The sequence below is a fragment of the Lissotriton vulgaris genome, chromosome 1_2, assembly GCF_964263255.1.
Source record: "Lissotriton vulgaris chromosome 1_2, aLisVul1.2, whole genome shotgun sequence".
In the NCBI taxonomy this organism is placed as follows: Eukaryota; Metazoa; Chordata; class Amphibia; order Caudata; family Salamandridae; genus Lissotriton; species Lissotriton vulgaris.
The window spans coordinates 13,366,289-13,388,958 of NC_141686.1; positions in this window are offsets into that span (position 1 = coordinate 13,366,289).

Genomic DNA, 22,670 nt, shown 5'->3' on the forward strand with positions numbered 1-22,670 from the left:
CATCCAGAGTCGTGCAGATTGTCGAAGTTCCATGATTCAGTATCAGAGTTTCGTCCAGGTGTAATCTAAAGTCCTGTTGCCAGGGGTTCCTATCTTATACCCAAGGAAGGGGTGGGACAAACTCTGGGGACTCACCTACCAGTTTCGCAGCAGAGCAGGGGCTGGCATCCCCTGCAACCGGTGTGAACTGGGCTATGCACAGGGACACCAAATGTGCCCCCAGTGCTGACTTCAAGGCACTCTTGGAGTGCACCCACCCAGCCCCAATACACTAAAGCCTGTCTGGGAGGTGGTGATACCTCCCTGTGACAGGAAACCTATTGTCTAGGCCTCCCCTGCCGGAGGTTCGTCCAGCAGCAGGAGGCCAGACTCGTGTCTGTGGCATCCATTTTTTGATGCCAGGGTTCTTTTCAACTGGTACTGGGTGTACCGGTGTGTACATGTCTCTCCCTCTAGAAGGGTGGAATCATAACCCCACCGCCAGGACAAGCGGAGGCGTATGATTCGAAAGTGTTTGACACCAAACACAACATTTTTCTTTTCAGCCATTCCAAAGTTAGCATTTACCGCAAGGTTATAATGCAAGAGTATATGGTCTGGCTGCATCACAGAACAACCCTGGAGAATAGATTCCGATGGCTGCAGAGGGGCCCTGCTCATGCATGGGCACCCTGTCACACAAAACCCAGCACCCTGCCTTCAGGATTGATAAGGCCTGCCATAGGTGTGACTGATAGGTTTATATGTGTAGTGATATAAGGTAGATATAGGGAACCTATATCTAAGTAAGGGGTGCTGTAGCAGACCTGTGGTGTCAATTTGGAAGGCTTCCCAGGGTTGGCATAATACATGCTTCAGCCCCTGGTAGGCTTCTGGGCTCCCTATGCCCTTGGTACCTAAGGCACCATATACTAGGGACTCATAAGGGTACCCCAATAACCAAACTGTAATGTACCTAAAGTACATGGAATCATTTTAGAGAGGAAGCAGCTAGGCTGGGGTCTTGGATAGCAGGGCCCCAGACAGAATAAAGCCGTAAAACAGTGAAACATCAGCAAAAAGTGGGGGTAAATATAAGAAGCGAATCCTACTCTCCCACATATTCCGCCCGTTCAGACCAATCCCTGCGCTGCTCTGCAGCACATGGATTGGTTGGGAGTCTGTCCCATGGACTGCTGGGACCAAGGAAGAGGCCAGCAAGAGCTACGCGATGCGGGAGGCGGCATGTACGTTTTTTAAATTATTATTAACCCGTCCTCCCCCATCCCCTCTGCTCCTGGTTTCCCCACCCGTGCTGTGGCCACATGCCTGTCACCCTTTGTTAGTGGCAGCTACCACTGCCCTCCACTATCTTTCTCAATCAAAATAACAGACTAACATATCCACTGCTCAAATTACTTTCATATTTCACTATACTAATTCACCCGTAATCCTTTATGGGTTACGGAGTAGCATGCTACGCGCCTAAAAAGTGCTTTGACGCCTCATCAGGGGTAGTAAGTGCTATATAAATGCAATTACAGTACAATTACAATACAATTTACAGAGACAGGAGAGGGGAGCTGTGCAACATTTCCAGCCCATGTCTCTCAATAAGGTAGTAAGTACAGAGGAAACCCTCAAAGCTATCCATGCATCTTGCCACTGATTGCATGATGTGAGTTTAGTGCTAAGCCAGAAGGAGAGATAAGAAATAGGAGCAAATGAAGTTTCGGCTGTTGGCATGCAGAGAGGGAAAGGCCTTTGAGGGACAAGTAGAGAATCCAGACTTCCCTGAAAGCTGTGGCGAGGGAAGTGATAAACCCTATGGAAATTTCCTTCACTAGTAAATGCAGCTTCCCATGATTTTGCATCCTAATAAATACAGCCATCACAAAAAACTCTTATAAAAGTGCAAAAGCTGCTGAGCTATCCACTAATAAAAGTAGTTGCAATCTCTGGTTAGTGTGTTTTACAGCCCTGAGCTGGTGCTGTCCGAAGACACGACACTTACTTTAAGAATCCCATCCATGGAAAGATTGACCTCTTGTCCAGTGCATCATCAACTGACGGTAGGGTATGCCCTGCTGACGTCAGCTGTAACAACATCGCAACTCAGCTTGAGTGATTATTGTTGCTATTTACCCTCAAACTAGTTAGCAGATTCAATTATAATTTATTCAATTGAAGTCTCCAGGGCCTCGGTGCTTCAAATCTGAATGAGCTATCTTGGACACAAGCACAGCCGAAAGTGCTATATTCCATGTGTGAGTCTGTCCCAGCCTTGCATTCGGGTTTTCTGGAATTAAGTGTAAATAATTCGGGGCATTTTTACAATGGAATGGCGGAGCGTGGCGCACAAAATGCTAACGCCAAGCTCTGCCATTCCGAAAAACGCAGAGATGAGCTGTATTTACAAAGATACAGCACTTCCCTGCATTTTCTCTAGCACTGGCCCTAAATTAACCTGCCTGGCACCAGGGCAGGCACCCTTGCACCAAGGTGCCTGCACTGACGGAATGATTGTTTATGTGCATAAAAGTGTCCCTTTCTGCGCATAAACAATAACAAATGGCTATTTAAAACATAAATGTATGCTGCATTGTGCAGTGCACATAGAAGTTGCAATTCACAATTTTTTTAATGATTGTTTATTTGCAGAAAGGGACACCTTCTTGCACATAAACAATTATTCATGGTATTTTGCTGTTTCTATGTGTGCTGCACTATTCAGCACACATAGAAACAGCAAAAACTAGGAGAAATACAACATTTCTCTTCGTTTCGCCATGTTAAGACCAGGTTTTCCCTGGTCTCAATTTTGATGCTGCCTCCTATTTATGGCACCCTTGTAAATAGGGGGCAGCGCAAAAATCAATGGGTGTTGCGGCGGAACGCCCACTGTAACAACTATTTTCCACCCCTTTCAAGCTAAGTATAGCATGAAAGGGTGCCTTATTTACAAGGCAGTGTTAAGCCACGTTAAGTGGCTTAACACCTACTTGTATATAAGGCAAAGCCCCTATCACCACAGGAACGTTATTCAAAATGACATTCCTGTGGCGATAGGGGCTTGTAAATATGCCCCACCATATGTTTCCCAATTAGCTCAGTGTTCTGGATTAGAGCAGCATTAATACCTGCTTATTCTTCATTGTTATTGGTTTGTGAAAGATATATTGTTTTCTAAATTTTTTAAAAGAATGTTCGATTATTTTCCAAAAGTGCCCATCTCATCTTCAGACACAATCAGGTCTCAGAAGTCCAGTCCCTGGGTAGACTCCACATGCCTAGGAACCTTTACCACCCGCTTCAGTTGAGAGGATCTGCAAAACTCATTCAGAAGTGAAAAGGGGTTCACCTGTTATCTGCAAACACTAAAGCAGGTAATATTCCAAAGGACAGTCAGTCAAGTTATTTAAACTCTGTGTGTATTGGTGTGGTACTGATAACTTTTATGAACAAAAAACACAGCAGGCCTGATTATGAGTGGGTTGATATATTCTAAGGTTTACGCATGGGTCGGAATTTCAGGTTTTAAGATATTTAACATATCTGATAGTTTTTGGATACGTAAATAACTCAAACTTCATTAAATTTTTTCAGGTTAAACCTGCCAAAATTTCACGTTGCAAAAGCATTCGATATTTACCCCAACATGTGTTAACCAGCACAATCTGCATGTTATTCCTCACAAACTTGTAATAGGTGTTATTTATTGCACCTGATAAACAATGTACCCTGTGGTATAGTTATTTATCAGGTGCGTGAATTCATTTATTTATTCAAGGTTTTAAATAGCGCGAACATGACCCGTTAGGGTATCAGAGCACTTTACAGGGAAAAATATGTTACTTACAGGATGGCAAAGGCAAAATACATGGATGGAGCTTAGGGAAATGACAATAGTGGGACAAAAGCCAGAGATATATACAATAATCGATACAGTTCCAAAATCAGCTAACAACTTGATTACAGTAGGACAAAACTAAGAGATAAATACAATAAACAGTACAGTTTTATAATCGGTGAACAACATGTCAGCGCAAAATGAGAAGACCAGCAATTGTATACGAGGGGACAAAAGAAGGCGAAAGGTGCAGATAACCAGGCGAACATTGGAAGGAGTGAGAAATGTTACACGGAGAAGGCCAAACAATAAAGGAGATTAAGCACAGAAACAGACCAAGAAAACGGCAGTCTGCTCAACAAATGAGCGTTATTAGAGGAATTTGTTAATTAGGAAGGTTTTAGCTTCTTTTTTGAAGAGCGCCAGAGAAGGTATTCTTCTGATGGAGGAATGAAGCAAGCTCCAGATTCTTGGTGCAGCCCCAAGGAATGCTTGATTATATGTTTTTACATTGCGGAAGCTGGGTGGCTCGAGCTTATGGTCTTTGACAGACCGTGAGTTTCTGGATCTCCCAGATATCACAATTTTTCTGTGCGAGATATGCTGGGGAGTTTGTGTATAAGGCTTTTTGAGTGATGTAGGCCAGCTTGAGTTGGATTCTGCCTTCAAGGGGAAGTCAGTTCAAGGCCTTCAGATGTGGTAAAATGTGGTCAAATTTTCTTGAGCCAGATAAGAGTTTAGCTGGTGCGTTGAAGCAGGCTTTTAGGCGGGCCGTTGAAGTCTTAGGTAGGCCAGATAGTGTGGAGCAGCCGTATTCGATTCCGGAGGTAACTAACGCCTGCACTGTGGTTTTTAGGTCGGCAGTTTCAAGGAAGGGTTTTAGTTTTCTCAAGTAGCTCAAATGGAATCTGGCCGTTTGGGCCATTGAGTTGATGTGTTCAAGCATATTCAGGTTGCGGTTCAAAGTAATCAAGAGAGATTTGCAGACTCCACTGTGGTAGGGGTGCAGTTGAGTGCTGTGATCGAGTTAGTCCATTTCAGGGTGTCATTTTTGGGGGGTGGGAGATGAGAAGGAACTCTGTTTTTTGGGCATTCAGTTTGAGCTGGTTGTTGGCGAGCCATTGGACAGTCAGTTTCAGGGCATCATTTAGATAGGTGATCTCCTCAAGAGAGGAGATTTTAATGTATATCTGAGCATCATCAGCATACATGTGGAAGGAGATGTTGGCTGTGTGAAGAATTTCAGCTAAGGGTTCAAGGTAGAGATTGAAGAGGGTAGGGGACAGAGTAGAGCCTTGCCGGACACCAATGGAGATCGGGGTGGGAACAGATTGTGGTTGACAAGGAATCTCTGGGTGCGGTTCTGGAGGAAGGAACCAAACCATTTGATGACGGTACCTCCTAGACCCATCCTGTGTTCAAGGCGTTCAAGAAGTTTCTCGTGGTTGACAGTGTCGAATGCCGAAGGGAGATCCAGAAGGATCGAAAGACAGGTTTTGCCACCTAGGTCAAGGGCTAGGAGAGCATCGTCTACGATGTGGAGAATAGTAGTTTCAGTGCTGTGCCCAGGCCTGAACCCTGATTGAAATTTGTCAAGAAGATTCAAATTGGCGATGTGTCGGCTTAGTTGTAGCTGCACACATTTCTCCAGTACTTTCACGAGAAGATTGATATTCGAGATAGGTCTGAAGCTATCTGGAATTTTCGGATTCAGAGTGTGATTTTTAGGATGGGGATGACTTGCCCGGTTTTCAGGGAGTCAGGTATGGTCCCTTGGAGAAGGAAAGCATTGATAATGGTAATCCAGATGGGAATGATGAGTGAGGCAGTTGCTGGCAAGCACTTGGCATGGAGGGGGTTGTTAAACCAGCAGCACCAGTGCAGGTAAGCGCAGTGGGGTGGGTCTAGGTTGGTAGGATGTCCACAGATAACAGAATAGGGAAAATTAAATCAACAAATTAATCCTATTCTGTCATCTGTCGACATTCCCCGCCCCTGCCCTGCACCGCCCACTTACCTGTACTGCCCGCTGCTGTGTTAAACTCCTAATCAGGCACTAAGGCCCTGATTACAAGTCAGATGTTTCTTTCAAACCTGTGTGTAAACCTCTTTTTGTACACGTGTCAGATTTATGAGTTGAGTGTTATTTAATGATCCGATGATTATCGTATGCTTTAAATACCTCAACCTTCATTAAATTTCGGCAGGTCAAACCTGCCGAAATTTAACAGGGGAAAACCGTAATATACTTATGCAGACTTTGGTGTGTTAAACACTGTGCTTAATTTGTCAAAAAAAAACTGCCAGAGCCTTTGTCAAGAGGACGCTGCAGCTAGCACCACCCATTGAACCTGCCACAACTACTAACATCACACTCCTACAAGTGAAGTCAGGGAATGGATCACTCTCTTCCTCCTGTCCCTCATCAGTAGCCATGAGCAAGCCCATGTCTGCCCTGTCGAGATATGGTTAAAGTCTGTTGACATGGAGCACCCTGTGGGGGCTCCTGGGAGTTCCAAGGTCTACCAAGTATGTCACCTCTCCCTTCTGTTCAACAATTGTATGGGGGCCACTCCACTTGTCCTAGAGGGCTGCTGGAGCCACAGAATCCAACACACACACCTTCTGCCTTGGCTGGTAAACAGTCAGCACAGCCTTTTGGTCATGCCAAGCATTTTGCAATTCCTGACTAGCCTCAAGGTTTTTGGTGGCCTTCTTCATATACTTTCCCATCCTTGAGAGGGGACCAAGTACATAATCCACAATATCCTGTTTGAGAGGTTTGAGAGGTAACTCCCATCCCTCTCTCACTAGACACAATGGACCCCTAACAGGATGCCCAAACAGAAGTTCAAAGGGGCTGTAACCAACCCCCTTCTGAGGAACCTACCTGTAGGCAAATAGAAGGCAGGGGAAAAGGATATCCCACCTGCGCCTAAGCTTTTCTGGGGGACCTTTGATCATGCCCTTCAAGGTTTTGTTGAATCTCTCAACTAAACCATTGTATTGTGGGTGAAAGGGTGTGGTGAATTGGTAATTCACTCCACACTCCTCCCACATACCAGTCAAATAACTAGAAATGATGTTTGCACCTCTGTCTTATACAACCTCCTTAGGGAACCCCACTCTGGAAAATACACCCAGGAGGGCCCTTGCCACCACAGGTGCTGTAGTGGTCCTAAGGGAAATTGCTTCTGGGTACCTGGGGGCATGGTACTCCACCACCACCAGGATAAATCTGTGCCCAGATGCTGTCTGAGGATCCATGGGATAAACTATATCAATCCATACCCTCTCAAAGGGAACCCCTGCCACAGGTAGTGGTATCTGGGGGGCCTTTATAGTACCACCTGCCTTGCCACTGGCTTGACAGGTAACACAGGAGCGACAAAACTCCTTGGTGTCTTCAGACATGGGGGCCAATGAAAGTGACAGACAATCCTGTCCCAAGTCTTGTTTTGGCCCAGGTGACCTGCTAGGGGAAGATCATGGGCTAGTGTTAATAGGAAGCCCCTAAACTTCAGAGGCATAACCAATCTCCTGGCTGCACCAGGATTGGGGTCTCTAGTCTCTGAGTATAGGAGTCCATCATCCCAATAGATCCTGTGGGTACCACTAGCAGTCCCAGCAGCCTCAGCAGCAGCTTGCTATCTGAGGAGTTCAGGAGAGGGGCAGCTCAGTTGCTCCTGGCTCAGATCTGCCCTGGAACAGCCCCCTGTCCCCAAAAACTCAACCTGATCAGGCTCAAACCCATCTGGGACAGTTCCTTCTTCAGGACTAAGATCATCTCCCTCAAGAGACTGATCTGTATTCTGATTCAGGGGGAAAGGCACTGCCTTAACCCTACTGTTCCTCTTCTTGGAAGGCACCTGGTACATTCTTTCAGAATCCAGGGCCTGTTCAGTTTTAGACATTTTGACCTGTGACCTGGTCACAGCAAACACATGTGAAGGGATTCCTAACATTTCTGCATGGGTCCTGAGCTCTACTTCAGCCCAAGATGAAGTCTCTAAATCATTGCCAAGCAAGCACTCAACAAGGAGGTCTGCACTTACCACAACATTCTTAAGGCGAGTTATCCCTCCCCAGGAGAAAATAACAACTGCCAGTGCATGGTCAGTCCTGACATTGCTAGTATTGGTCACTTGTTACATTTCACCAAGTATGATCTGCTCAGGAGCCACAAGGTCTTGTGTCACCATTGTGACACTTGCCCCTGTGTCCCTGAATGCCAACGCCTCTTTTCCATTGATCAAAGGCTGCTGTTCGCATTTGCCCAGATTACTTGGACTCACAAAGGAGGACATGTCCATGCCTCCATCACAGATCAGTACAGCCTTAGTTGGAACTCTGACTGGGCCAGAGTCCATCTCAGAACCCTGGGTTAACCCTACTACACCCTTATTCTGAGTACCCTCACTTGGAGTTGATCTAGGGGGAACAGTTGCCTCAGGGGCAAAGGTGGCTGGAGTTGAGTCTTTAAGCTTATTACAATCACTGGTCCAATGGGTTTTCTGTTTACAGATTTTATACCATGGTTTCTTTTGGCCGTTTCATTTGTCAGATTGGGACTCCCCACCATATGCGGATTTTTGGGGACCTTGAGAAAACTTCTGGTCTTTACCCTTTTTCCCACCTTTGTCAGAGTTCTTAGAATCTTTCTTCTTAGGGTCCCCTTGGTTCTGAACCGACTGCCTCACCCTGGTTCTGACCCATTTGTCTGCCTTCTGGCCCAATTCTTGGGGAGAGGTCAGATCAGAGGCCACCAGGTACTGATGCAACAGCTGATTTTGACAATTATTAAAGAGATTTTGACAATTATTAAGGATCTGCTCCCTCATAATTAAGTTGTACAATCCTTTAAAATCACACAACCTACTGCCAAGTAACTAGCCCTCCAGAGCCTTAGTAGCACAATCAACAAAGTCAACCCAGTCCTGAGTCTGTGCCTTTTGGGTATCTCTGAACTTTAACCTGTATTGTTCAGTGGTTAGGCCAAACCCTTCAATCAGATCACTCTTCGGGGCTTTGTAATTATCCTCTCCTCTTACAGTGAGGAGCTGGTCTCTACCTTTGTCTGCATAGGATAGCCACAAGATTGCTGCCCACTGCTCCCGAGGAACCCTCTGTACTTTACAGCCGCTCTCAAGTGCAATTATCCATTTATGGATGTCATCCCCACTCTGGTAGGGAGGGACAATCAGGTTCCTAAGGTCATGAGTATGTTCTCTAACTCTAGGGACATTGATGTTGCCACCATGGGACTCTTGTCCCAACTTTTTAGAAGCTTGCTGGTGCTCCAGGGCTGCCCTGTCTAAAGCCAACTGTGCTCTCCTGATTCTGACTTTTTCATTCTCTAAAGCAAGCAGTCTGCTATTTCTCTCAGGGGAGGACTCTCTCCTGTAGGACGCTGAGGTCCTGTGAAAGACAGAGGTCCCTACCGATAAACCAGAATGGTTAGATTCCACTGGAGTAATTCTAGACCTTCTAGGTACACTGTTAGCTAGGGGACCCCTGGAGATCACTTCTTCATCCACATAAAAAACTTGGTTATCCAGGTTAGATTCATCTTGATCTACCTGGTCAGCTTCAGAGTCCAGCTCCTGGAGGTTTTCACCTCCTGGCCTTTCCTCTTCTGCTACCCCACCCAACCTGCCTGTCTCATCAGACCCTAGGGTCTTTCTGAGATCATCTAAAAGCAATACCTCTATGAAGCGTTGAGTATACGGGGGTCTCCCAGTCTTCTATTTCCTAGCTGTACACATGGCCCTCAATTCGGGAAAGGTAACATGGTCATACTTAGTTAATCAGGAGCCAATGGCTTCAACCCTTGAAGACATACTAGTGTAGTTTGATGTATGCACCTACCTACTCTAATAGGACTACTAAACTCTCTTTTGAGTTGTAGAAAGGGTGTGCTAGACCCTTGACACACAACTCTAAGTTCAGTAGAACTTACTTATTTCTAAAGTTGAGTTCTATGTACCTATGTACCTGTAGTGGTTTTCAGTTAGTCACTCAAATAGATTATCTGGTAAAGCAGTAGCAAGATGGAATCCAACTGCTGCAAACCAATGTGAGAAGTTGGCCTGGTACATGCTGTGCACTATTCTAGTGGGCACCTTGCACCAATCCAAAAAACCCTTATTGATGATAGGTTGAAGACAACCTTTATTGAAAGCTATCCTAGTGGTAGCTATGGAGAGCAGCCTTCAGGCTAAGTCTTGAAGGAGTGACAAGCAGCTTGGTTTACTAGATTATAACCTCTTGAATGTCTAAATGAAAAGAGAACCACACAAGGTATCTATATATAATATATGTATTTATTTCTAAACACTCTCTAGTAATCTCTTTATGAGATTACAGAGCAAAGAACACACTTTAAATGCAATAGAACTTCAGTAAATAGCACAATATACACGGGGCCCCAGGGGGGTATCAAGCCATATATTAAGAAAGTGGTATAAGAACCACAACTTGACCAGACACCAGGCCTAGGGCCTGTAGAATTACTGGGACCACAAGGAACCACCCAAGGTAGTGACACAGGGGACCCACGGGCGACGTTTGCAGTGTGAGAACACAGCCACGAATCGCCGTTAACTTCGATGGGGGAAGTCGCAGTTGGAAATTTAAAGATTAAGGACACTTAGGAGAGGACTTTCAACAAACCCCTTTAGACTTAAGGGGTGCTAGGGCCAACACCCACTGGAGCACCATAGTAATCGAGTTACCTCACCCAGGGAAGCTGGGTGCATAGGTATCTTTTGGTGTCAGGAATCGTCATTGATTTCAATGGCGATCTGCTGCAAAGTGCTGCTGCTGCAGAGAAGAAAAGTGTCCATGTGATCCAAGCCTGGATTGAAGATCTGAGGAACCTGAAAGCAGAGGGGACAGAGTCTGTGTCACTTGCCAGTGACCAGGGGCACAATAGACGAATGCTCACTGATGTCGGGTTATTCAGGTGTGAAGAGGTGAAGCTTGACTCTGCAGCCATGAGGACCAGGAGGCGTTGATGACAACCAGGAGCTGGATTCGAGCTGTCCCACGAAGGATATCTAGGGCAGCGGTGTCTGTTCCCGGATTGGAACCAACAAGCCTTGGCAACAGCAACCCACACAAGAAGAGAAAAGATGCTTCGGTGCGGACCAGCAAGGTCCGGGGGACTCAGCAAATGGTGGAGAGTCAGGGTAAATCTGGAGCAACCAGGGATGCGCAAGGAAAGTCAAAGTTGCCTTCTCCCACCAGTTGATGGACCAGGGATCGCGAAGGTACCTCGAGTGATAACACAAAGGGCCGGCTCATGGAACACTCGTGGAGTGTAGGCAAGCAATCTCCAGTGGCAAAGGTGCTCGGACCTGGGCTACAAGTAACCCAATGCACAGCCTCAAGGAACGTCTAGAAGCTAATGAATTTGCAAATGTGTCCAGGGGTTCCGGTTCCACGGTACCCACGAGGGATACAGGTCTCAGCTTTGCTGGGGACTCAGGTCAGCCTCGGGGAAGTCTGGAAATCTACCTCATGTGCTGCAAATACTTTGGAGTCCGGCACGAGCTTCAGAGATGCAAACAGGTCAGATGCATCTTTGGTGCCTGCCACGCAGGGGAGTAACTCCTTTACTCCAAGGGAGATTCTTCAGTCATCCAGAGTCGTGCAGATTGTCGAAGTTCCATGATTCAGTATCAGAGTTTCGTCCAGGTGTAATCTAAAGTCCTGTTGCCAGGGGTTCCTATCTTATACCCAAGGAAGGGGTGGGACAAACTCTGGGGACTCACCTACCAGTTTCGCAGCAGAGCAGGGGCTGGCATCCCCTGCAACCGGTGTGAACTGGGCTATGCACAGGGACACCAAATGTGCCCCCAGTGCTGACTTCAAGGCACTCTTGGAGTGCACCCACCCAGCCCCAATACACTAAAGCCTGTCTGGGAGGTGGTGATACCTCCCTGTGACAGGAAACCTATTGTCTAGGCCTCCCCTGCCGGAGGTTCGTCCAGCAGCAGGAGGCCAGACTCGTGTCTGTGGCATCCATTTTTTGATGCCAGGGTTCTTTTCAACTGGTACTGGGTGTACCGGTGTGTACATGTCTCTCCCTCTAGAAGGGTGGAATCATAACCCCACCGCCAGGACAAGCGGAGGCGTATGATTCGAAAGTGTTTGACACCAAACACAACATTTTTCTTTTCAGCCATTCCAAAGTTAGCATTTACCGCAAGGTTATAATGCAAGAGTATATGGTCTGGCTGCATCACAGAACAACCCTGGAGAATAGATTCCGATGGCTGCAGAGGGGCCCTGCTCATGCATGGGCACCCTGTCACACAAAACCCAGCACCCTGCCTTCAGGATTGATAAGGCCTGCCATAGGTGTGACTGATAGGTTTATATGTGTAGTGATATAAGGTAGATATAGGGAACCTATATCTAAGTAAGGGGTGCTGTAGCAGACCTGTGGTGTCAATTTGGAAGGCTTCCCAGGGTTGGCATAATACATGCTTCAGCCCCTGGTAGGCTTCTGGGCTCCCTATGCCCTTGGTACCTAAGGCACCATATACTAGGGACTCATAAGGGTACCCCAATAACCAAACTGTAATGTACCTAAAGTACATGGAATCATTTTAGAGAGGAAGCAGCTAGGCTGGGGTCTTGGATAGCAGGGCCCCAGACAGAATAAAGCCGTAAAACAGTGAAACATCAGCAAAAAGTGGGGGTAAATATAAGAAGCGAATCCTACTCTCCCACATATTCCGCCCGTTCAGACCAATCCCTGCGCTGCTCTGCAGCACATGGATTGGTTGGGAGTCTGTCCCATGGACTGCTGGGACCAAGGAAGAGGCCAGCAAGAGCTACGCGATGCGGGAGGCGGCATGTACGTTTTTTAAATTATTATTAACCCGTCCTCCCCCATCCCCTCTGCTCCTGGTTTCCCCACCCGTGCTGTGGCCACATGCCTGTCACCCTTTGTTAGTGGCAGCTACCACTGCCCTCCACTATCTTTCTCAATCAAAATAACAGACTAACATATCCACTGCTCAAATTACTTTCATATTTCACTATACTAATTCACCCGTAATCCTTTATGGGTTACGGAGTAGCATGCTACGCGCCTAAAAAGTGCTTTGACGCCTCATCAGGGGTAGTAAGTGCTATATAAATGCAATTACAGTACAATTACAATACAATTTACAGAGACAGGAGAGGGGAGCTGTGCAACATTTCCAGCCCATGTCTCTCAATAAGGTAGTAAGTACAGAGGAAACCCTCAAAGCTATCCATGCATCTTGCCACTGATTGCATGATGTGAGTTTAGTGCTAAGCCAGAAGGAGAGATAAGAAATAGGAGCAAATGAAGTTTCGGCTGTTGGCATGCAGAGAGGGAAAGGCCTTTGAGGGACAAGTAGAGAATCCAGACTTCCCTGAAAGCTGTGGCGAGGGAAGTGATAAACCCTATGGAAATTTCCTTCACTAGTAAATGCAGCTTCCCATGATTTTGCATCCTAATAAATACAGCCATCACAAAAAACTCTTATAAAAGTGCAAAAGCTGCTGAGCTATCCACTAATAAAAGTAGTTGCAATCTCTGGTTAGTGTGTTTTACAGCCCTGAGCTGGTGCTGTCCGAAGACACGACACTTACTTTAAGAATCCCATCCATGGAAAGATTGACCTCTTGTCCAGTGCATCATCAACTGACGGTAGGGTATGCCCTGCTGACGTCAGCTGTAACAACATCGCAACTCAGCTTGAGTGATTATTGTTGCTATTTACCCTCAAACTAGTTAGCAGATTCAATTATAATTTATTCAATTGAAGTCTCCAGGGCCTCGGTGCTTCAAATCTGAATGAGCTATCTTGGACACAAGCACAGCCGAAAGTGCTATATTCCATGTGTGAGTCTGTCCCAGCCTTGCATTCGGGTTTTCTGGAATTAAGTGTAAATAATTCGGGGCATTTTTACAATGGAATGGCGGAGCGTGGCGCACAAAATGCTAACGCCAAGCTCTGCCATTCCGAAAAACGCAGAGATGAGCTGTATTTACAAAGATACAGCACTTCCCTGCATTTTCTCTAGCACTGGCCCTAAATTAACCTGCCTGGCACCAGGGCAGGCACCCTTGCACCAAGGTGCCTGCACTGACGGAATGATTGTTTATGTGCATAAAAGTGTCCCTTTCTGCGCATAAACAATAACAAATGGCTATTTAAAACATAAATGTATGCTGCATTGTGCAGTGCACATAGAAGTTGCAATTCACAATTTTTTTAATGATTGTTTATTTGCAGAAAGGGACACCTTCTTGCACATAAACAATTATTCATGGTATTTTGCTGTTTCTATGTGTGCTGCACTATTCAGCACACATAGAAACAGCAAAAACTAGGAGAAATACAACATTTCTCCTCGTTTCGCCATGTTAAGACCAGGTTTTCCCTGGTCTCAATTTTGATGCTGCCTCCTATTTATGGCACCCTTGTAAATAGGGGGCAGCGCAAAAATCAATGGGTGTTGCGGCGGAACGCCCACTGTAACAACTATTTTCCACCCCTTTCAAGCTAAGTATAGCATGAAAGGGTGCCTTATTTACAAGGCAGTGTTAAGCCACGTTAAGTGGCTTAACACCTACTTGTATATAAGGCAAAGCCCCTATCACCACAGGAACGTTATTCAAAATGACATTCCTGTGGCGATAGGGGCTTGTAAATATGCCCCACCATATGTTTCCCAATTAGCTCAGTGTTCTGGATTAGAGCAGCATTAATACCTGCTTATTCTTCGTTGGTATTGGTTTGTGAAAGATATATTGTTTTCCACATTTTTTAAAAGAATGTTCGATTATTTTCCAAAAGTGCCCATCTCATCTTCAGACACAATCAGAAGTCCAGTCCCTGGGTAGACTCCACATGCCTAGGAACCTTTACCACCCGCTTCAGTTGAGAGGATCTGCAAAACTCATTCAGAAGTGAAAAGGGGTTCACCTGTTATCTGCAAACACTAAAGCAGGTAATATTCCAAAGGACAGTCAGTCAAGTTATTTAAACTCTGTGTGTATTGGTGTGGTACTGATAACTTTTATGAACAAAAAACACAGCAGGCCTGATTATGAGTGGGTTGATATATTCTAAGGTTTACGCATGGGTCGGAATTTCAGGTTTTAAGATATTTAACATATCTGATAGTTTTTGGATACGTAAATAACTCAAACTTCATTAAATTTTTTCAGGTTAAACCTGCCAAAATTTCACGTTGCAAAAGCATTCGATATTTACCCCAACATGTGTTAACCAGCACAATCTGCATGTTATTCCTCACAAACTTGTAATAGGTGTTATTTATTGCACCTGATAAACAATGTACCCTGTGGTATAGTTATTTATCAGGTGCGTGAATTCATTTATTTATTCAAGGTTTTAAATAGCGCGAACATGACCCGTTAGGGTATCAGAGCACTTTACAGGGAAAAATATGTTACTTACAGGATGGCAAAGGCAAAATACATGGATGGAGCTTAGGGAAATGACAATAGTGGGACAAAAGCCAGAGATATATACAATAATCGATACAGTTCCAAAATCAGCTAACAACTTGATTACAGTAGGACAAAACTAAGAGATAAATACAATAAACAGTACAGTTTTATAATCGGTGAACAACATGTCAGCGCAAAATGAGAAGACCAGCAATTGTATACGAGGGGACAAAAGAAGGCGAAAGGTGCAGATAACCAGGCGAACATTGGAAGGAGTGAGAAATGTTACACGGAGAAGGCCAAACAATAAAGGAGATTAAGCACAGAAACAGACCAAGAAAACGGCAGTCTGCTCAACAAATGAGCGTTATTAGAGGAATTTGTTAATTAGGAAGGTTTTAGCTTCTTTTTTGAAGAGCGCCAGAGAAGGTATTCTTCTGATGGAGGAATGAAGCAAGCTCCAGATTCTTGGTGCAGCCCCAAGGAATGCTTGATTATATGTTTTTACATTGCGGAAGCTGGGTGGCTCGAGCTTATGGTCTTTGACAGACCGTGAGTTTCTGGATCTCCCAGATATCACAATTTTTCTGTGCGAGATATGCTGGGGAGTTTGTGTATAAGGCTTTTTGAGTGATGTAGGCCAGCTTGAGTTGGATTCTGCCTTCAAGGGGAAGTCAGTTCAAGGCCTTCAGATGTGGTAAAATGTGGTCAAATTTTCTTGAGCCAGATAAGAGTTTAGCTGGTGCGTTGAAGCAGGCTTTTAGGCGGGCCGTCGAAGTCTTAGGTAGGCCAGATAGTGTGGAGCAGCCGTATTCGATTCCGGAGGTAACTAACGCCTGCACTGTGGTTTTTAGGTCGGCAGTTTCAAGGAAGGGTTTTAGTTTTCTCAAGTAGCTCAAATGGAATCTGGCCGTTTGGGCCATTGAGTTGATGTGTTCAAGCATATTCAGGTTGCGGTTCAAAGTAATCAAGAGAGATTTGCAGACTCCACTGTGGTAGGGGTGCAGTTGAGTGCTGTGATCGAGTTAGTCCATTTCAGGGTGTCATTTTTGGGGGGTGGGAGATGAGAAGGAACTCTGTTTTTTGGGCATTCAGTTTGAGCTGGTTGTTGGCGAGCCATTGGACAGTCAGTTTCAGGGCATCATTTAGATAGGTGATCTCCTCAAGAGAGGAGATTTTAATGTATATCTGAGCATCATCAGCATACATGTGGAAGGAGATGTTGGCTGTGTGAAGAATTTCAGCTAAGGGTTCAAGGTAGAGATTGAAGAGGGTAGGGGACAGAGTAGAGCCTTGCCGGACACCAATGGAGATCGGGGTGGGAACAGATTGTGGTTGACAAGGAATCTCTGGGTGCGGTTCTGGAGGAAGGAACCAAACCATTTGATGACGGTACCTCCTAGACCCATCCTGTGTTCAAGGCGTTCAAGAAGTTTCTCGTGGTTGACAGTGTCGAATGCCGAAGGGAGATCCAGAAGGATCGAAAGACAGGTTTTGCCACCTAGGTCAAGGGCTAGGAGAGCATCGTCTACGATGTGGAGAATAGTAGTTTCAGTGCTGTGCCCAGGCCTGAACCCTGATTGAAATTTGTCAAGAAGATTCAAATTGGCGATGTGTCGGCTTAGTTGTAGCTGCACACATTTCTCCAGTACTTTCACGAGAAGATTGATATTCGAGATAGGTCTGAAGCTATCTGGAATTTTCGGATTCAGAGTGTGATTTTTAGGATGGGGATGACTTGCCCGGTTTTCAGGGAGTCAGGTATGGTCCCTTGGAGAAGGAAAGCATTGATAATGGTAATCCAGATGGGAATGATGAGTGAGGCAGTTGCTGGCAAGCACTTGGCATGGAGGGGGTTGTTAAACCAGCAGCACCAGTGCAGGTAAGCGCAGTGGGGTGGGTCTAGGTTGGTAGGATGTCCACAGATAACAGAATAGGGAAAATTAAATCAACAAATTAATCCTATTCTGTCATCTGTCGACATTCCCCGCCCCTGCCCTGCACCGCCCACTTACCTGTACTGCCCGCTGCTGTGTTAAACTCCTAATCAGGCACTAAGGCCCTGATTACAAGTCAGATGTTTCTTTCAAACCTGTGTGTAAACCTCTTTTTGTACACGTGTCAGATTTATGAGTTGAGTGTTATTTAATGATCCGATGATTATCGTATGCTTTAAATACCTCAACCTTCATTAAATTTCGGCAGGTCAAACCTGCCGAAATTTAACAGGGGAAAACCGTAATGTACTTATGCAGACTTTGGTGTGTTAAACACTGTGCTTAATTTGTCAAAAAAAAACTGCCAGAGCCTTTGTCAAGAGGACGCTGCAGCTAGCACCACCCATTGAACCTGCCACAACTACTAACATCACACTCCTACAAGTGTGACAATTCAGACTATTACAGGCCACCAAAGATATTAGAAGGACTTGGGCGGTAGGTATTAGTCATTTGTGAAGTATGTGCTTATGTTTAGATGAGCTAAACACTGCCACCATGTGGCAAGACCTAATAAGAATAAGGGCCAGCGCTCACAATTAAGCGCCAGTGACGAGCACCAGAATCACAGACTAACATTAGGCACTGGTTAAACACCAAAATACGCATGTTATTCCCCACAGCTTGTATTAAGTCCTATTCGTTGCACCAACTAAATAACGAACCTGTTTGTATTGTTATTTACGATGTGCGATAAGGTACACAGACAAAATATCGATTTTTAAATATCGATATGCAAAAATATCGAAGTTTAAATATCGATATACAAAAATATCGAAGGTAAGTAATATCGACAGTCTAAATATCGATATTGGTATGATATCAGTAATATCGAAGTTGTAAATATCGATGTTAATAATATCGAAATTAATAACTTTGATGTTACTAATATCAATTTTTAAATAAATTTAGTGTATATTATATTGTATTTATTATGTTTTATTATTTATTTTTAATGTTATTTTATTAAATATTGTCTTTTACTACTGTAGCGGGTTGTGGGTTTATAGGGGAATAGGGTGGGAAGTAATTTAATTATGTTAAATTAATTATTAATTAGTAGGAATTATTAATTAATTAATTGAGAATTAATTTTAAATTATTTTTAATTAATTTATTAATTGATAAATATGTTCTGTAGCGGGTTATGGGTTTATAGGGGAATAGGGTGGGAAGTAATTTAATAATAATTAATTAATTGATATATGTTTGTACATATTTTAATTAATAATTAATTGGTAATTAATTTCTATTACTTAGTTAATTATTTATTATAATTTTTTACATATTTATAATTATTAATTAGTTGGTAATTAATTATTATTAATTATTTAATTACATTAATTATAGTAATTTTTATATATATAATTTATTGTTATTCTTAAAGAATTAATTGTGCAAAATAATATTAATTATTAAATTAAATTAATTACAGCAAATGTGCTAATATATTTACTTTATTGTTATTGTTAATTAATAATTAATTGGTAATTAAATAATATTAACTAATTTTGGGTACAGGGGTATTTTTAGGGTTCAGGGTCAGTTTTCAGTTCATGGGTACAGGGGTATTTTTAGGGTTCAGGGTCAGTTTTCAGTTCATGGGTAAAGGGGTATTTTTAGGGTTCAGGGTCAGTTTTCAGTTTTTGGGTAAAGGGGTATTTTTAGGGTTCAGGGTCAGTTTTTAGTTTTTGGGTAAAGGGGTATTTTTAGGGTTCAGGGTCAGTTTTCAGTTTTTGGGTAAAGGGGTATTTTTAGGGTTCTGGGTCAGTTTTCAGTTCATGGGTAAAGGGGTATTTTTAGGGTTCAGGTTCAGTTTTCAGTTTTTGGGTAAAGGTGTATTTTTAGGGTTTAGGGTCAGTTTTCAGTTTTTGGGTAAAGGGGTATTTTTAGGGTTCAGGGTCAGTTTTCAGTTTTTGGGTAAAGGGGTATTTTTAGGGTTATGGGTCAGTTTTCAGTTCATGGGTAAAGGGGTATTTTTAGGGTTCAGGGTCAGTTTGGGGTTTTTGGGGTACAGTCGTACAGGGTAAAAATAAAATAAATTTAAATTAAATCAATTAAATGAAATTAAAAAATATAAAATTACATTAAATTATTACATTTTTAATTTATTTTAAATGTATATGTATTAGTTTTAATTTTGTAATTATGTTTTAATATTTTTATATAATATTTGTAACATTATATGTATTTTATAATTATTTTTACATTATTATTAATACATTTAAAAAAACGATATTTTTAATTTCGATATTTTTGTACTACGATATTATTTTTTCGATATTTTTGTACTTACCTTGTTAGGGATAGGATTCCGATATTTTTGACTTCGATATTTTTGTCCCGATATTTTTGTATGTCGATATTTTTGATTTCGATATTTTGTCAGACATTCGTGCGATAAAGAGCCCCTCTACTTGTAATAAGGCCCATTGTGACACAGATATTATAAGCATAGTAAACCTACATGAAGACAGACCTGCACACAGGTGAATGCATGCATGCAATAGGAGGTGAGGAGATGGAATAATGGATGTTTGAGAGTGGATGAATGTATGTGAATATATGGATGCCTTAGTGTGGGGGGAGGGGTGAGGGCGTGTTGAAGAGTACTAAAGCTTTTTCATGCTGGATGTAACGCGTCTGAAAACAAGCTCCACATATAAACGTGCAGTGTTCATATAACTCGTAAAATACAAAGTTTGATTCCCAAATCCACGTTTTTCTTCCAAATTGGAAATGCAATGCGGACGACCCAGGGTATCTTGGGAAAGTTATTTCAAAGGATGCAGTATTTTCTTCCAAACCCTTTAAATCATACAAATTGCCTTTTCAGGTATTTCCCTTTTTGTGAAACTATGGTATGGTAAGTCTCATTTTGGGTTTCCCCATCATGAAAGTTCACTCTTTAAATATTGTACCATTTAGACTTTCAAAGGGTTACATCATATTGATGTTCTACTGCTAGCAGATGGGGTCGTTTAAAACAGCCTTGTAAATGCCCTAAAGAGAAGGTGTGGTGAGGACGCATGGGTGTTAAAGCATTGTTACTATCAACGGAAAATGGAAATTTGTGTAGCACGTGACTAACAAATGTGGCATTGTGATTATATCGCAGTAAAAAGGAGTGCCGTGTATATGCAGCATTGATACAGCAACATCTCTCGTCTAAATGCTGTTTTTGTGAAATTGGTCTACAGCCAATCAAAATGCATCTTTAATTTAGAATGTAACAGTGATTAAGACAACGTGGCTATTACCCAAGGAAATGGGCTTCAAGGCGCCGTAGGCTTGAAACCCAACAGATCTCCTGGTGACAACCTAATACAACTGATGGGTTTTGAGAAAGAACCTAAACTGGTGCGAGCCACATTTTGTTTTGCATTCTTTTTTTTTTTTTTTTTTGTAAGTGGCTACCAACCACCCTACGGTGGTCTCAGCACATTTGGGGGTGCATCCAGCTGTCCTTCGCTGCTGGATGATTAACTGGTTACCCATCACCGGTTCGAGTAAATATACTATAATTGTAATATATTGTTATGTAAACTGGATACCCATCACCGGCAAAAACACTATCTGACAGAAGGAAGGTAATGAACGCCCTTATTAGTCTAACATTTTAAGAGCTAGTTTTATACAACAACTGTAAGAGATGCATTCTTTATGGAGAAAATGTAATTTAATTTTACAGTCTGTGAATGCTAAACGCAGGCGTGGCGAAAAGCGCGTAAGGCAGGCATTAAATTCAGTTTGTTGCATCGGGGTTTTGTGCATTTTACAGTGTGTGGGAGGAAAGTGCAGGTTTGGAACAGAAAAGGAAAAGGAATAATTAATTTCTTTCATTCAAACTATAGTGGGTATGAAAGGGAAATGGAGCTCAGGTAATAACTGAAGGGAGGGAACATATTAATGATTACGTGTTGCATTCAGCCATCTCTTACGACACTTTCCTGCAAGGGAAGGAGAGTGAGCGTTCTCTAGTGAGCACACTTGCAAGATGATTGACAGGTCCCCTTAGGATGAAGGCACACCCCACCTAGGCAGATCCAAGCAGCTTGAAGAACGGGGTTAGTGTTAATCCTTGTGAATAAAAAGGAGGGGCCCATTTCAGTTCGTCACGATGTTTCATTTGCAGATTGTCTAAAGGATGGCGTTGGACAGTCAGAGGTATGGAGGTTCATGTTCAGCAAGGGCCAGAAGTGTCCCAGTTCCCTACTGTGAGATATACATTAGCTGTCTATGTTACTACTGTTGCTTGAAACCAAAGGGTTTGCATTAACATGATTCATATATTCTATATTTATGTATTTTATTGTTCACGTTTAAAATTGTCATACTCATACCTTTGTATGTCATGGACCAACTGAATGTTCTCCAGCAATTATGCTTTTGTTCCTGTGATTGACGTTTACATTATCCCATTTTGTCCAAGGCTGCAGCCACCACACACATTCTTCTAGCTTGTCCAAGGCTGCAGCCACCACAGACATTATTCCTGCTTATCTAATGTTGTAGCCACCACACACACTCTTCCAGCTTGTCCAAGGCTGCTGCCATCGCAGACATCCTTCCAGCTTGTCCAAGGCTGCAGCCGCCGCGGACATTATTCCAGCTTGTCTAACGCTGTAGCCACCATACACATTCTTCCAGCGTGTCCAAGGCTGCAGCCACAAAGCCATTCTTTCAGCTTGTCCACGAATGCAGCCACCACAGACATTATTCCAGCTTGCCCTAGGCTGAAACCACAAAGCCATTCTTCCAGCTTGTCCAAGGCTGCTGCCCCCGCAGACATTCTTCCAGCTTGTCCAATGCTGCAGCCACAAAGCCATTCTTTCAGCTTGTCCACGAATGCAGCCACCACAGACATTACTCCAGCTTGTCTAATGCTGTAGACACCACACACATTCTTCCAGCTTGTCCAAGGCTGCTGTAACCGCAGACATTCTTCCAGCTTGTCTAAGACTGCAGCCACAAAGCCATTCTTTCAGCTTGTCCAATACTGCAGCCACAACAGACATTATTCCAGCGTGTCTAACGCTGTAGCCACCACACACATTCTTCCAGCTTGTCCAAGTCTGCCACCGCAGAAATGTTCCCGCTTGTCCAAGGCTACTGCCACCACAGACATTCTTCCAGCTTGTCCAAGGCTGCAGCCACCACAGACATTCTTACAGCTTGTTCAAAGATGTAGCCACAGCAGAGAGTCTTCAGCTTGTTCATAGCTGCAGCCATTGCAAAAAAAATTCGGGGTTGCCCTAGACTGCAGCCACCACGATAAAAATATATTTGGAAGTTATCACTTAAGCACTTCAGCAACATCTGCATGCCGGCCATGGGAAGTGAGAATCCCAGAGCAAATCTGTCCGAGACTCGATCGTCG